The sequence below is a fragment of the Mauremys mutica genome, chromosome 7, assembly GCF_020497125.1.
Source record: "Mauremys mutica isolate MM-2020 ecotype Southern chromosome 7, ASM2049712v1, whole genome shotgun sequence".
Classification (NCBI taxonomy): Eukaryota; Metazoa; Chordata; order Testudines; family Geoemydidae; genus Mauremys; species Mauremys mutica.
The window spans coordinates 42,146,939-42,164,821 of record NC_059078.1 but is presented as its reverse complement, the minus strand read 5'-3'; positions in this window follow the sequence as shown (position 1 = coordinate 42,164,821).

The following is a 17,883-nucleotide window of genomic DNA, read 5'->3' as shown; positions in this document are numbered from 1 at the left end:
AATTTCAATGTAGCATCTGGTCTGCCTGGTAGAAGGTTTTAATTTGTAATGGCCTATGCATGCAGTAATAGCCTTTAAAATATTCCAGAAAGTAGTTTAATTCAGTGACACTTATGCACAGGTTAGTATTAGTATTAGAGATGACAGTACACAGTTTCATATTATGAACAGGCAAAAGCTATGATATAAAGAAGTGGCCTAGCAAGAAGTAGTGAAGACAAAGTACACAAACACGTCATTGCTTCTGCACTAAAGAGGGATCAAGAACATGTTACAGCTCTTTCCAACTATCAACAGGATGACAAATCCATTTGACCATGAGTCACATCCAGAGGTGCTTATGAACATCTCTGCTGGACTGCATGTAACAGATCTACAAGAGTCTCTACTGACAACAGCTGATGAACAAATGGAGGGGTTTGTGGGAGGGCACTTTATTTGTGGACATGGCCAAGATGACAAAATGTCCCTGCCTTGCCAGATTTAAAATCACAGCAACTATCAGTCCAGAAATTGTTTTCTGCAGACCCCTGTCCTTAGCAAGATTCAGAGGTGATGATTCAGTGGCAACTGTTCTTATTCACCAGGTAGGACCTGTAACTATGTCCCTCTTCCATGCTGATGGAACAACGGGAAGAACAGACAAAGCTGAATTAGGGCATCAGCTGAAAAACTCCATGAGCTAAGAGCACACAACAAAGAAAGCAGAGTATACATCAGAGATGCCACAGCTGTCTGTGAAGATAAGGATACCATTTCACTGAAGTCAGAGGCTGGCAGCTACCTGGCTGGCTGATTAGCCCTGCCCCCTGCACCTGGGAAAAGACCTACAGCTTAACTGGCTGATCCTCATAAAAGGAGGAGCAAGAAATGGAGGGGTTGGGGGGCTGCATTACCTACCAGAAGCTGGCGCAACTGCTTGGAGGAACTTCTCCAAGAAACAAATGGGTAGAAGAGAGACTGTGAGAAGCCCTATTATCACAAAGGTTCTGCGGTAAGAGCCAGGAACTTGTGGGTTGATGAACTTATGGGTGTCAGGTTCAGACTTGTGGAAGTTTGGATCTTATTTTGTTGAGGGGACTTGAAAGAAAAACAAAACAACAACCATGCTGGAATTACCTTTCTTGGACACTGAGAAGGTTCCAGGCAGAATTCCCCCAGGAAGGGCCCTGGCTCAGCAAGAGCAAGCCTGAGTCCAACCAAATGAGGGTGCTATAAGACAGGCACCATTCCTTTACATGAGGGGTCTCAAACTCGTGGTCCATGGACCATCTGCGGCCCATGAACCTCCCCAATGTGGCCTGCAGGGCTCCAGCAGTTTTGGGGCTGGGTCTCTCACTTGGCCCCACCTGCTGCCCCCAGGTGCTCCCCCTGCCCAGGCAATTTTTTTCAATGGCCCAGGGCCCTGGCAGTGCAGCAGAGCTGAGCTGTGTCTGCCTGCTTGCTCCACATGTCTACCGGCTCCTCCCCGTGGCCCTGGGACTCAGCAGTGCTGTGCCTCTGCATGCTGTCCCTGCCCTGGGCCCTCTGTGGCCAATGAGAAGCTGCAGGGGCGGTGCCTTGGGGGCAGCAGCGTGTGGAGGTCCCCTGGCCCGCCCCACCTTGGAGCCACAGGTAAATGCCACAAACCCCAACCCCCTCCCAGAGCCTGCACCCCCCATCCCTTCCCCACATACCCCCTCCTGCCCCAAAATTCCCTCTCAGAGCCTGCACCCCCTCCCCACACACCCTATTTCCCAAACTCCCTCCTGGAGCCTGCATCCCCTCCTGCTCCCTACACCCACCCCAGCCCCCAAACTCCCTCCAGAGCCTGCAATCCCACTCCTCCTCCTGCACCCCCATCTCCTGCCCCAGCCCAGAACCTGCACCCCAGGCCCCCTCCCCCACCCAAACTCTCTCCTAGAGCCTGCACCCCAATCCCCTACCTCAAACCTCCTCCCCCACCCAAACTCCCTCCCAGAGCCTTATGCAGGTGCGGGGGTGGAGTTTTGGAGGTCAGGTTCTGGGCAGCATGAGTGACATTATTGGCCCACTGGGAGGATTTGAGGACTGGCAATGGCTCTAAGGTAAATTGAGTTTAAGACCCCTGTTTTACACTGATACAAATGATGGCTGGAGACAAATTCCACACATTTGATGAATTGGCTGCTGAGCACTTGAGGGAGGCCCTAAAAGGATTTGACAAAGCTAATTTGAAAAAGGCTAATGTAGTGCCCATCTTTAAAAAAGGGGAGGAGAAAGATCTGGGGAACTACAGGCCAGTCAGCCTCACCTCATTCCCTGGAAAAATCATGGAGCAGGTTGCAATGGGGTGAGACTCACCCCTGCAGCGCCTCCTGCTGGTCCAGTATGGGAATTAGCTTTTTTGACCCAGAGTGCCCTCTGCAGGATGGTGCCTCACTACTGCTGTTTCCCCCCCCCCCCCCATGTCCTTCCTGGACCCAGTGCCCCTTGTCCTTGGGCACTGCCCCCTGGCAGTACACCCGCTCTCAGGGTCTCCCCACCCACTATCCCCACCTCACCTCAGTCTTGGGCTACTGCCAGTCACCATCTAGCCCCCGCTCACTGGGGCAGACTGCAGTGTAAAAGCCACTCATCATAGGCAAGGAGGGTTTGGACCAGCTGCCTCTACCTACCCTGGGCTGCACCCTTGTACCTTTCTGGACTTTGACAAGGCCACAGCCTGGGGCTTTTCCAGGCAGGAGCTCCCTTATCCTATTCCCTAGCCCTGCCCCACTCAGGTACCCTGTTCAGCTTCCCAGCAACCAGGCCCTTCTCCCTCTAGAGACAGACTGACTCAGCTCTTGGCCCACTGCCCTCTTATTAGGGCCAACTGAGCCTGCTTCCCCAATCAGCCTGGGAACTGCTTGCTCCCAGCTACAGCCCTCTCCTGGGCGGTTTTAAGCCCTTTAAGGCCGCAGCAGGTGACCACCCCACTACACAGGTCCTCAAGGAATCAATTTTGAAGCACTTAGAGGAGAGGAAAGTGATCAGGAACAATCAGCATGTATTCACCAAGGGCAAGTCATGCCTAACTAACCTAATTGTCTTCTATGGTGAGATAACTGGGCTCTGTGGATGAGAGGAAAGCAGTGGACATGTTATTCTTTGACTTTAGCAAAGCTTTTGATGCTGGCAAGAATACTTTGGAGACTACGTTAAAGTAGTATGGGCTGGATGAATGGACTATAAGGTGGATAGAAAGCTGGCTAGATCATCAGGCTCAACGAGTAGTGATCAATGGTTCCATGTCCAGTTGGCAGCTAGTATTAAGCGGAGTGCCCCAAAGGGTCAGTCCTGGGGCCAGTTTTGTTCAGTGATCTGGAGGATGGTGTGGACTGCACCCTCAGTAAGTTTGTAGATGACACTAAACTGGGAGGAGTGGTTGATACGCTGGAGGGTAGGGATAGGATACAGAGGGACCTAGACAAATTAGAGGATTGGGCCAAAAGAAATCTGATGAGGTTCAACAAGGACAAGTGCAGATCCTGCACTCCCATGCACTGCTACAGACTAGGGACCAAGTGGCTAGGCAGCAGTTCTGCAGAAAAGGACCTAGGGGTTACAGTGGACAAGAAGCTGGATATGTGTCAACAGTGTTTTGCCAAGAAGGCTAATGGCATTTTGGGCTGTATAAGTAGGAGCATTGCCAGCAGATCGAGGGACGTGATCATTCTCCTCTATTCAGCATTGGTGAGGCCTCATCTAGAGTACTGTGTCCAGTTTTGGGCCCCACACTACAAGAAGGATGTGGAAAAATTTGAAAGAGTCCAGCGGAGGGCAACAGAAATGATTAGGGGGCTAAAGCACATGACTTATGAGGAGAGGCTGAGGGAACTGGGATTATTTAATCTGCAGAAGAGAAGAATGAGGGGGGATTTGATAGCTGTTTTCAACTACCTGAAAGGGGGTTCCAAAGAGGATGGATCTAGACTGTTCTCAATGGTAGCAGATGACAGAACAAGGAGTAATGGTCTCAAGTTGCAGTGGGGGAGGTTTAGGTTGGATATTAGGAAAAACTTTCACTAGGAGGTGGTGAAGCACTGGAATGGGTTACTTAGGGAGGTGGTGGAATCTCCTTCCTTAGAGGTTTTTAAGGTCAGGCTTGACAAAACCCTGGCTGGGATGATTTAGTTGGGGATTGGTCCTGCTTTGAGCAGGGGGTTGGACTAGATGACCTCCTGAGGTCCCTTCCAACCCTGATATTCTATGGTTCTATGATTCTATAATCAAAGTCTGTCATATACATACAGATAAGGGTAGCATAAAATCCCTCATGGGTATTTTTATAAATAAAATTCTTCTTTTAAGAACCTTATTGATTTTCAGTGTCTTAAACCAAGGGGTTTGGTCTGTGCTCACATTGTAAGCAATTGGTTAGTATATTATTCTCAAGCCTCTCCAGGAAAGGAGGTGAAGGGGCTTGGGAGAATATTATTTGCGGGGGAATAGGGACTCCAAGTGACCCTTTTGCTGAAATTTTGTCTAAAATCAGTTGGTGGTGGTAGCAATACCATCCAAGGACAAGGAAAGGATTTGTGCCTTGGGGAAGCTTAGGTTAAAAAAAGCTGAGGAGATCTTTCATGCAGGTCCCCACATCTGTACCCCAGAGTTCAGAGTGGGGAGAGAACCCTGACAAAGTCTTTGATAGATATGATAATAACTGTCAAAACTTCAGAAAAACAGCACCAGGGAGGATCTAAGGTTGGATGCAAGAAGTACAAGATGATTAGTGGATGCCCTGTGCCTCCATGGGAAATGTTTCTAAAAAGGTCATCCAGCAAACAGTCACTTATAAAATTCCTCTGAATATATGGTTCAAAATGCACCTCATGTGTAGGTGCACACACAATACAAACACTTCTCCTTGATGGAGGCTTTTCCAGTGGTGAAGTAGTAAAGACGGTCACCAGCAGAGGTGTTGAAGAAGAGCAAGACTTGTACAGTACTCAAGAGAAAGTGGGTACAAAGATGCTTCTGCACGCTCTATGTGCAAATATGATTTTTTGGGTCTCTTGGTGTCAAAGGAATCATAGTAATTAGGTCACCTGATACAGATGTTTTGGTCCTTGCTGTTCACTACTTTCCAAAAATGGAATGCATAGATAATGTGGATTGAAACAGGCACCATTACCAGCCCAACTGAGAAGGCTCACTTCATACCTGTGTGTGCAATTTGTGATGCACTTACTCCTGACCTCTGCAACATGCTTCTTGCTGCATATGCATTAACAAGACATCACTCTGTATCATCCCTATTTGGTATTGGAGAAGAAAAATCTGCTTTTAATTTTGTCAAAACAAAGACAGTTTACTGCTTCGGAGATTTTGCCAAATTGGGAGAGAGTGACAGACAAGCTGCAATTTCTGCAGCAAGAAAGTTGGAGCTGTATTGTATGACCAGAGCAAGAAAGAAAAGGAGATTGAGACACAATCTAGCCACCAAAATTACAAGTCACTGGCCAAACTCCCACCATGTGAGGACAGTTTTGAGGAGCATGTGAAAAGAGCATCCTGGCAAACAAAGGTTTGGATGTCTTTGCATATGGTCTTTGTAAACCATTGGCTCACCATTGCAACATGGATACAAAAATGTGGATACTGAACTACTTCCTGTATTGTTCAAGGCCCTAATGGCATCTCAGCTTTTACAAAACCATAAATGTCCATGTACCAATGGGGGGGGTCACAGCACAATCAACTGTCTGCAGTCAGAACAATCTTCCCTGTGCAGAATTGTGCACATGCCAAGGCAATGAAGACTGTGGCAACTGTGACAAGATGGCCAATGTAGTATGGTGGGTCCTGTGGTTTTCTTGGTGTGGGGCTAAGATGCCACCCCTTGCTCCTGCTCTTGGGGCACCAAGGGCCCACTAGTGGCCCAGGAAGGTGGTAAAGGAGGGAAGCAGGGGAGGGGTCTGGGTTTGCTCCTTACTCTGAGCCCCAGCCCCTCTCAACCCCTGCAGGTTCTTACCCTCTTCCCTCTTAGGTAGGGTACCTTCAGTCCTTAAACATTGGGGGAGGGAGTCTCCCTCCTCTGCTGGGGCAGGGTCTTCTTTACTCCAGTTTTCTGATCTTCCAAGTCTCACAGCACAACTCCAAGCTCTAGACCTCTCTCCTTCTCCTCTGATTGCCTGAAGCAGGGAGTTTTATTAGGTTGCTAACAGGGCCTTAACTGACTACAGGTGCTCCAATTAACCTGTAGCAACCCTCCCTAGTCTACAGGGAACCTCACCTTAATTAACCTAGGGCTTATATACTTCCCCTCAACCACTCTCCCACTGCTCCCTGGACCTCCTGTATCACACAACCTACGCACTTTTGACAGAGATCATGGTGATGAACAAGACAATGTGGGTATTCACCCACGAAAGCTCATGCTCCAAAATGTCTGTTAGTCTATAAGGTGCCACAGGATTCTTTGCTGCTTTTACAGATCCTGACTAACACGGCTACCCCTCTGATATAAGACGATGATAGTGATGTTGATTAGAAATGTCACCAGCCTTATTATATTTCAGTGATACATGTACAAATTTATTATTAGAATTTTGTTATACACTTTAGGTTTTTGTCATGCTTTGAGGTCACAAAAAAACCAATTTTATGTCTTAAAATAATACATAGAGTCATTAAACTAACAGAAACTAATGTAAATATTTCCAGTGATCATTTTAACATGTTCATGGTGTGGTTGTTTATCCCCATCTCTATGGTAACAGTACCACTTAACAGGTCCATATCATACCTCATCTTAAAGTAGATATAATAAGCTTTTATATGTGTATGTTTAGAAAGGGTACATTAAGTCAATTGCATCAGTGGTTTCTGCCACTCACCTAGCATATTGCTTATTAAAGTTTTTTTAAATACTTCCTCCCTGCCCAATATTGCCAAAACCAAGCAGCCAGAAATCATTATCAGGCCCTAATAAATAATGAAATTATTAGATTAATAGATTTTTCCTTCTGGAGTTCAAGCTTTTCTCTCAAACTAGGAGAGTTAGACTTTTTCATGTTTTTAATGGAAAGCTGAGATTCTCATGTAGTCATATGATTCTTGGAGCTGGGACTTTAAAGAAACCACTACATCTAGAGTTGGCAACACTGTGCTGGGTGCTCAGCACTTTGGAAAATTGGGCCACTTATTTAGGTGCCTAAATATGTTCTTGGGGGAAGCCTTCCTTTCCCTTTCTTGGAGACTACTCCTATGCATTTATGTTTGTGGTTTCCTGTTTCTCAGTTTATTGAGATCACTCAACGGTGGTTAATCTGGTGTCCGGTGTCACTGCATTCTGCTTTTTCCTGGCAGTGCAGTGGAGAGACAGCTGCAGAAAGACAAGCTAAGAGTTAGCTTCTGCACACACTTGAGCCCTCTTTTACATCCACAACAGTCACAGCCTCTGAAAAGATGTCAAGGTACAGTTATGGGGAGCACTGAGCTATCTTATCTAAAAACAGCCACAGATCATTTAAGTGGCTAACTTTAGTTAAAGAAACAGGTTGTTAAAAATAGTTTTCTAAAGTTCCAGAAGTGCAGATAGCAGGGATAAGCAGCCACACAGATCAGGATATTATCTATCATTTACAAACATTTTATAAAATCAGTGTGACACTTAAAGAAATGCAGTTACCTGTATGATATACCCAATGTGTTAGGTGACTGAAGGGACATGGCCTTTGTCCTTGTGTCTTTCATGTGTACTCTTGTGTGTTTATATAGGATGGCCACTTACACTTGCTTGTCTGGGTTTAGTCCCTTGGGCTCACCTGTCCACTGCTGCACAGTTTCTGGGCATACAATACAAAGTTTTCCCCTCAATTCTGCCTTTAAATGCTTTTACCACTGGTGATGCAGCATCTTTTTTACCACACAAATCTGATCCCATAACAGATATCCAGTATGTAAGGGATTATTTCAGTGGGTTCATTTACCCTGTATTTCATACAGGGATATTTATAATAGTGTTGCTTTGTTTATGACTCCAGAAATAACAGGACATAACACATTATGTGTCTTAAAAATGCCCTGCCTTAGCCAGCTTGCATATGGGCTATGAATACAGACAAGTTGTGAACTGCAGTAATTGCAAGGGAAGAGAGCGTAACAGAGCAGCTATTGAGCAGAGGGCCTCTGTTTAGGGAATATCTCAACAGGGCTATTTTGTGTGTGACATTTAATTTTATCAGAGAAGTTTGCAGGTGCAGTCTGAAAGAGCAAATATCTTAATGCTCTCCAAATCTAGCCTTCAGCTGAACTTTGAATTGAACAATAAATTAAAGCCTTGATCCTGCAGCCCTTATTTAAGAAAGGTCTTAAAAGGTATAAATGAGGCAAAATTTGACCCACTTTCTCTAATTGAAAGCAACTCATCCTTTAGATTTTTTTTTCATTTAAACCTCACCAGTTTATTTGACATTCACGTTACATTGTTCATTAGACACAATAGCCATTAATCCTGCTGTCGCATGTTCTCCTCGTGTGTGTATGTGTGGTTTGTAAGGTCTGTCAGAAATAGGCAAACTAATTCCCAAAGATGTTCTTTTCTACTCCTTTGATCCAGACCACAACTGTGGATCAAGCATTCCCTCATATTCTGCCATTCCATTAGGAATGTACCAAATATCCAAGTCCATACTGTGTGTGTTTATGTTATACGTCACATATGTAGCGTCAAGCCAAAAGGAAGCACTTTGTGTAACATGCTGTGGTAGCAAAAAATAAGAAAGGGAAACCTGTATTCTGGTCATTGTCTTTTTTTAATTGTGAGGGGAATTAGGAAATAATTCTATTACTTGGATTTGACATCGCTGTGATTAACACCAAATACCAGCACTTGGTGTGTTAGCAGATTAAAACTGTTGGATATAGTAAAAAAAATTTTGATCATCAAGGTTACCTTCGAAGGTGTGACATTTCTGAAAGAGGGTTACATTGTTGTCTGGGCAATGACCAATAACTAGGAGAGAGAGGGTAGAAGAGTCAGAGGACATGTTCATGTATACCAGGGGTCGGCAGCATTTCAGAAGTGCTGTGCCGAGTCTTCATTTATCACTCTAATTTAAGGTTCTGCGTGCCAGTAATACATTATAATGTTTTTAGAACGTCACTTTCTAGAAGTCTATAATATATAACTAAACTATTGTTGTATGTAAAGTTAATAAGGTTTCAAAATGTTTAAGCTTCATTTCAAATTAAATTAAAATGCAGAGCCCCCCGGACTGGTAGCCAGGACCTGGGCAGTGTGAGTGCCACTGAAAATCAGTTCGCGTGCCGCCTTCGGCACCTGTGCCATAGGTTGCCTACCCCTGATGTATACTAACAGACATTGCTCTATAAGTCTTGATTATAAAAATGTTAAAATTTAAAACCTGTTAGCTCGCACAGATCAACAAACATCTGTACATGGTTATGATCTTATCTGGCAAGCTATATGAGAGAATATACTTTAAAAACCTCTCATTTTAGACTGATGCTTTGTTTTAACTTTATTTTAAAGACCAGTTTCCTCTTTTTTGAGGTAGTAGCCTAAAAGAATAAGCACTGTCCTAGTTCTCTTTAAGCCCTATCGTCTATGAGAAATAGTTTCTGATCAGCTGGGACTAATGATTTCCTGCAGGGCTATGAAAGTATTTAGAGGGGTTATGCCCCCCAAAGACAGTAATTTAAACACCCAGATACCTGTGTATTGCAGTTCAGTCTGAATTCTCCAGTGAAGAATATGAAATCTTAAAGCTTTCACACTACTGTGTCATCAGCTGAAACATGCACCAAGAATTCACCTAAGGCTCTTCTAAGGATTTTGCAAAATAACTACTGTGTTTAGCTCTAGCTAAGTCTCTCTAGGCAAAATAAATTCCTTCAGTCCTCTGCAAACTTGCTGAAAACCACGCCTCATATAGCAATGTATACACCATTTGTCAAAATGTCTTCTGTGCTGTTGAAAGCTTCATCTTTTGGATAAGAGAGAAAATCAAACACCTGTCCATATGTGGTCATTAAAGATCCCGTGGCACTTTTTGTAGGACTTCATCCAGGACACATTGTTAGCCACTTCTTCTGACCTAATTTCCCTTTGCATTTTGAATTGGATATGATTTTCCTCTTTGCTTTCTGTCCTACATTTTTTATGTAGTGTTGCTGTATAATGTTGAACAGTTTCAATGTTTCCTGTTGCACAGGTAACTGTATTTTAGAGATTGTTGAAAATATTTCTGTATACATATACAGGGTGTATAATTCTGACCCCTCTGAAATCCAGTAGGAATGTTGCCATTGAAATCACTGGGAGCAGCCCTGGATCCATAATTTGTGAGGTGGCTTGAAAGCCCTTGGGATGACATGTGCTATAGAAATGCTAGTTGTTTCCCCTCCGCCCACCCCAAAAGAGAATGGGAAAAGTGTAGGGCAAGCTGAGAAAGTAAGAGGGGGCAAAAAAGGGGGGGGAACAAGATTTTTTTTTTAGATTTTAGTATATGAGACAGTCACCAACTATTTCTTCATTATTTTGTTACTTGCTACACAGTAGAGTTAAAGCAGTGATAACTCTTACATGGTTGTCATCAAGACATCATTCTATGCCAACAAAGGAAAAGGGATTTCCCCCCACCCCTGAAAACTGTACTGCCAAGCTATGTGATAGACTGCCTCCTCCCCCTCCATCTCACCCGCCTCTCTTGGTAGTATATACCATTGTTTTAAAGTATAGTCGTATGACAAACATAAATCTCTTCCATGATTCTGGTATTCTTGAATCCTGATGGCATCAAGCACTAGTAGCTAAAATGGTTCTGATACCAGTGTCTCTCTCAGGAAGCAGTTTTAGGGGTGTGCGTGTGTGTGAGACCTATTTTGTCTTGGCTGGTTTTGTTTAAGGATATGCTATTTTCCTTACCCTTATTAAACGCTGTCTACACAAGATATTTTTCTGAAAAGCTTTCTGCCCGTGGTATCAGCACGAGCCACCAGCATTTTATTTTCTCAACAGTGTTGTATGGGGGGCTTTGAGTAGAGTTAGACCACATGGCTAAAACACCAGGGGCTGTGCAAACACTAGTACTGCCCCAGAGGCAAAATGTGGTATAGCTGCCCCAGTGTTAGCCAAGGTGGGAGGCAATTTTTTTAGCAAGAAGGCCAGGGTGCAGACAGCCTAACTTGATGACTAATTGCAACCTTGCTTGTCGTTCTTAAAAGGTTACTTACTCTGTCCTGTCTCCTTTGTGGTGTTCCTCTTGTTCAGTTAAAAAAAGTTATATTTAGAAAGCTGTACTAAATAACTTACTGTTGTAAGAAACCCATTACAACAGCAAGCAAATTAATGGATTAAGCACAATACAAAACCTCTTTTAATTACCTTTCTGCACCTGTTTGCAATGTATTAGTCTGAATTGTGAACTGTGCATTTATTTGTTTTAGTCTCACCCTTCATATATTTTTTTTTTACAGATTTTGTAATATGAATATTTATTCTAACAACTTCCAACAGATCTCAGTGCATGAGGAATAGAGTGTGCTAAACTAATACTGTAGATCAGCGGTTCTCAACCAGGGCTTTGGGGCTCCCTGGGTGGTTGCGAGCATGTTTCAGGGGGTCTGCCAAACAGGGTCAGCATTAGACTCGCTGGGTCCCAGGGCAGAAAGCTGAAGCCCCACTGCATGGGGCTGAAGCCTGGGGCCTTGAGCCCTGCCACCTGTGGTGGAAGCCGAAGCCTGAGCAATGTAGCTTTGCGGAGGCCCCTATGGCATGGGGCCATGGGCAGTGGCCCTGCTTGGTACCTCCTAATGCCAGCCCTGGCTTTTATATGTAGGAAAACAGTTGTTGTGACACAGGTGGGCCATGGAGTTTTTATAGCATGGAGGGGGGGCGCGGCAAGCAGGTCCTCAAAAGAAAAAGGTTGAGAATCCCTACTGTAGGTTGTGGTTATTGTAGAGCAATATCCTAAAACTCTGCTTTGTTTCATGTTTTCAGTTCATAATGGAAAATGGAATTATTAGGTAACTAGTGGGAGAAAGTGAAAAGCTAATCACATGCGATTAATTAAAGAGAGAACATGGAAAGAGCCTATGCAAACCACAAAAATGTAAGAACGTATCTCGTGTCCTAAGCCTATGTTGTTACTCCAGTTATGCATGGACAAACTTGATTTGCATAATTCCAAACCTACTGGAATAGTGTGGGTTGGAAATTTAACTGTATCTGACTTTTGTTCTCAGTAGGAGAGACTGGGGGAAAAAAGAAGTGGAGAGGAAGCAAAATAAAATATACTAATTGATGTAATCTGTATATTTATTCCATATAGCATATATATGGCACCCGTTGTACCAACCTAGCTCTTGGGAAGGGTCTTGTCCATAATACATAGCACAGACTTCTTGTTTGGTATGAAACCCCTTTTAATTTAAATGGATTTTCCATTTAAAAACAGAGATGCTTAAAGCAGAGGAAAAAATATGATGAATTCTAATTATTTTTTTGCAAACTCTTGAACCCTCTGCCCCGCACAAATATATTTTGAAGGCCTTACACACCTTTTAACTCCATGAGGCTCAGCCATCCCCAAGCTCAGTATTTAAACCAATACTAAATTGCAACAACAGGAAAGGAGAAGCTTCTGTGTCTAGTTCCATATTTATTTATTTAGGTAATTCTTTAAGTTTCCTTTGCTTTTCTTAAGTAAAACAAGCTACTTTGTAGGTACTATAAACAATGATAGTTCCATAAAGAATCAACCCTTCTATTCTTGACCACAGTGGTTTCTAGAGTTGATCAGATGAAATGTAGCTTTACTTCTATACTTTAGGGCCTTTTCGACACTACAGAATTATATTGACCTAAGTTAGGTTGACATTCAGTCACTGCAGTAATTATAGTACTGCCGTGGTTCATGTCCACACTACATCCTCTCTGTCAGTGGTGCACATCCTCACCAGGAGCACTTCCACCGACTTAACTGTGTGGGGCACTGACAGCTGAAGCCCCCTCCTTTCCCCCCCGGGGCTGTGGCTCCAGCTGTGCGCCCTGCGCGGGGCTGACTGCCAAAAGGCGATGTAAGTAACACAGCATCTACACAGACACTCCATCGCCCTAACTACATCGACCTAAGCATTATGCCTCTTGCAGAAGTGGAGTTATTAGGTCAGTGTTATGGGTGACTTACATCAGTGGGAGCAACCTAACTCTGTAAGGTAGACCAAGAATAGATGTAAACAGTCAAAAAGTGGTGCCTTATAACAGCAACAGACATACAAATGTAAATCCTTCATCTACAGTAGTGATTTAAATGCAAAAGGTTACAGGACTTTTGAAAAAGGCATCTTACAAAAGGTGTTTACTATATAAGGGAAAGAACAGCTCATTAGCTTCTGTCACACAGGATGGAATTGACTTCATTAAAAAATAAACTTTAACTAGGTTAACTCTGAAAAATGGTAATACTTGAGTACAATGGGACTACTCAAAGGCATAAGAGTAGTTAGGTATGTGTTTGCAGAACAGGGGCCGACCGATTTCTTACATTACAATAAATGTATTAGACATGAGTCTGGAGTTACTAGTATTTTATGGTCAGCGGAGATATATTTTGTAGTGGTTACAATCCTGTTTTACCCTAGTTACATTCTTAAGATATATTCAGGTTTTTTAAATTTTTAACAAAAGTATGCAACCCCTTATTTAGAAACTTAAAATACGTGTGGTCAACATGTTTAAAATTCTGACTCTAACTCAAAACAAACTTGTAGCTTATCCTTCCCAATCACTATGAGAGGAATCTGCTTTTCCTTCTCTTCCAAAGAGTAGGAGGAATGAGTGAGAACAACCACTGAGCTGCACTATTGGTAATTTTATAACACAAAGGAAGATTTAGGGCTTAATCCTGCTCCCACTGAAGATAATGGAAGCAAAAACAGGCTCTTATTCTGTGTACTGGCTGCATGTACAGTACATTAATGTACTGGGTAAGATAGTGAGGCCTTGAGTGATTACCTGAATTAGGGTTTGGAGCCTGGAGGGAGCTCTGCAACAGAAATTACTCCCAGGCCAATTAGGATGGTTTAGTTTTAATTTACTTCCTCATATTGTACTTCAACAATACAAACTCACTGTGCAAAAACAAGACAGAACAAAGTTGGATAGAGAAATACATGTTGTGGGGATATATTTTGTATACATTTCAGGATATGTGGCATTTTGAAACGGGTGCCTCAAAAGTGCAGCAGTGCATTTTAAAAAAGTCATGTCAAGTCAGGGAAAACAAAAAACCACATTAAAAATGTACACATTTAATACCTGTCAGGGCTGGTCTGATGCTCTAAGAGTTAAATCTGTGGCCCACACCCTTTTGGGAAACAGATTAAACAGAGCTCTGTAGAAATGTAATAAGATTGAATACAGATTACTATACTGTACCTACTGAATTGACAGTCATATCTTTTCTACAGTTTTTTGAAATTCCAATGGAATTTGGTAGGGATTAAACCAGTAGGGCTCTGTAAAATAACATTGCATAGAGATTACTTTACCAACAGAGTTTAATAGAAAATATCTTTATGTAGTTTTTAAAAAACGTCCTATAGAATTCCGTAACAGTGATTGATATTTTTTCTATATTTTTGACCCGCCCACAGAAATTAATAAAAAATTCTCTCCCTTCTGTACAATTTTTCCATTACTTAAGGCGGTGCAGCATTTCAATGTTCATTTCATTCTCAGAGAGGGCATCAGGATGTAAGGAGATTACGTAAGAGACAGTTCTTTGCCATATCCCTTGGTAGCAGTTGACAGTAAGATACAAAGGAGAAGGCTGCGCCGGTGAGTGGAGGCCCAGCCCTGCTGCAGTCCTCAGGGGAGTAGGGGAGGGGCTGGGGCAGAGCAGGGACGGGAAGAGGCGGGGATGGGGTGGAGCAGGGGAGGGGCAGAGCAGGGCGGGGGCTTTGGGGAAGGGGTGGAGTGGGGGCAGAGCAGGGGTGGGAAGAGGTGGGACTGGGGCGGAGCAGGGGCGGGGGCTTTGGGGAAGGGGTGGAGTGGGGGTGGAGCAGGGGTAAGAAGAGGCAGGGCTGGAGCCAGAGCAGCATGCTGCTGCGCAAGGCACCGGGAAATTTGGTGCCCCATGCAGCTGCGTACTTTATGTATGGGTAGTGTCGGCCCTGGGTCCATGCTTCTGTCAGAGATGGCAATGATCAGGCTTGCATGGGATTTCTAAAAAAAGCACAAAAAATATGGGATCGAGCTGACATTATGGGATGGTTTCATACTGGAAAGTTGACCCCTTGCTCCCACTCACCCCTGCACGACTCATTTCTATCTAACCATGGATTGCCAAAACACTCCAAAAGACAGTGCATTCGATGGCGGTAGGTTGCACCTGGGGATACCTACCCATGGTGTACCACACTGGGCATAAACATAAGCACTACTGCTGAGTACAGGCAGTCCTGATGCAATATGCCAAGTGTGCATGTGCACAAGTGATAGACTAACTGTGGCAGATTTATGCCGAGGTAACTTCTGTTGACCAAAGGTTGTAGTGTATACATGGCCTTCGTGGTTTCAGTTCAGATCCTAGTAGATAGGGGAAGAAGGAGGGTGTAGTGCTAATATTGTCTCATTGGAGCTTGTGCTGTGCTTCTCTGCCTTTTTCTTGGTCCACCTGTGGTCTGCTGTCTTATTCTTAGATTATAAACTCTTTGGAGCAGCGAGAACCATCTTTTTGTTCTGAATTTGTATAGCACCTAACACAATGGGGGTCTATGACTGGGGCTTCTACATAATTCAAACAAATAATAGTGGCTAGAACACTAGACTGGTACTCCGATCAGGGTTCAAATCCTGGGGTCAGCCATATACTTCCTGGATTCCTTTGGACAAGTCATTTAAAATACCCAGTGCCTCAGTTCTCCATCTGTAAAATGAGGATAATCCTTATCTTCATTACCAAGGTGTTCTGAGCATAAACATTAACAGTTGTGAGATGTGACAATGATGAGGGCCATAGACCTATCTAGATAGATAGGGGTCCACATCCCAAAAGTCACCCCATAATGGATAACTAACTACCTAGCTGTAGCAGAGGACAGAGTGGTTTGGAGACTGAGCTCCCCTCTCTCCCCAACAGTCAAGCTCAAGAGAGAAGTACTGAGTAAACTTTCACTACTATTGCCTATACTATATCTAGTCCATCGGAATCAGAACTCCAATATCTAAAACTATTAATCTTATACCAGCACCAAATTCACAAAATAATAAATAGACGTTGACCATGAGTCCAGGAATTTTGTATGGCTGTAAAACAGGAAGGTTATATGCTGAGCTAGAGGGCATGCTGCAAAGCCTGTCTTTTTGGACCGACATTTGGAAAGAACAGAAGCAGATGGGTTGTGAAGAAGGTTGTGGAGACTTCAGGGATGGGGATCTTAGATATGCTTTCTTCAGATGGGCTCTGTTTTGTGGGATCTGGTGTTTTCTAGATTTTTTGTAATGGTTATTTCTGTCATGACTTGTATTTTTAATATTTTGTCAAGGTGCCTAGATCCTGGGATAAGAGTCTTTTTGCATATAAAAATAGATGGATGAGTAAATAACATAAATATTAGCAGGAAAAATGTATTTCCAAAGCCAAAATTTGGGCAGATTTTGGCCTTATATTTAAGAAGTTGTTGATGATTTTGTTTAGTTTTTGTTAGTTACGCTTGCATATCCCTGAGGAACTGGATATTTGACTGAAGGAGACAAGTTTCAGTTGTACACCAGGGATGAGGAGGAAATGGGAACCCAGATGTAAACAGGTCAGAGGAATGGATTTGCTCAATGCAGCATGCTTGAAACTCTGTAGCATTTGTTTAAAAATACCTGATTTTTGAATAATGTATTTGCACTATTCTGTGCTTCTTCACTAATGCATTAGAAGCTCAAAAAAAGGAAATACCTGATTTTAGAATAATGTATTTGCACTATTCTGTGCTTCACCAGGGGCGGCTCTAGCCATTTCGCCGCCCCAAGCACGGCGGCACGCCGCGGGGGGGCGCTCTGCTGGTTGCCAGTCCCGCGGCTCCGGTGGACCTCCCGCAGACGTGCCTGCGGGAGGTCCACCAGAGCCGCCTGCCGCCCTCGTGGCGACCGGCAGCGCGCCCCCCGCGGCATGCCGCCCCAAGCACGCGCTTGGCGTGCTGGGGCCTGGAGCCACCCCTGTTCTTCACTAATGCATTAGAAGCTCAAAAAAAGGAAATTATCAGAACAAATGGAAATGGAAATGGCATTGGGGAGGATATGTTACCTGTACCTGCTTCAGAACCAAGATTTATATTGTATTCAGACTCAAAGGGAAGAAGTGAGAAGTGCAAGATACAAGTCTGCACCTTGTCTTAAGAACTAAGGGTAGGTCTTTGCCATGAAGACAGAACAAGGACAATCTGAATTATTCTCATTGAAACTGCAGGTTATATAGTGTGTGTGGGGGGAAGAGAGATTACTTAACCATAATGAAGGTTATACTGTCCGCATTTTGCTTCTGAATCCTGTGTATTCAGATGAAAATGCAAGACACATTTTTTGATAAAGTGTGTTAATGTACAATTTGTTCTGTCTACAGTAGGAGTTTAAAACACGTTAGTTAAAATGTATTAGCTAATATATAAAATACACCATTTAGCCTACTGTGGACAGGTGTTCACTTTTGGACAATACTCACAAGACCACTTTATAATTCCAGAAACAGACAGAAAGGAAAGCTCTTATAAATATATAACATAATCAACTTAATTGTCAGTCACTTAAACAGGACACTTGGGATGTTTGCTGGAGAATGGGTTTAAATACTGCTATCCTGTAAGGTTATTTGGTTAATTGGCATGGATTTTTTCCTAATTACCCTCTTATCTAGCACAATT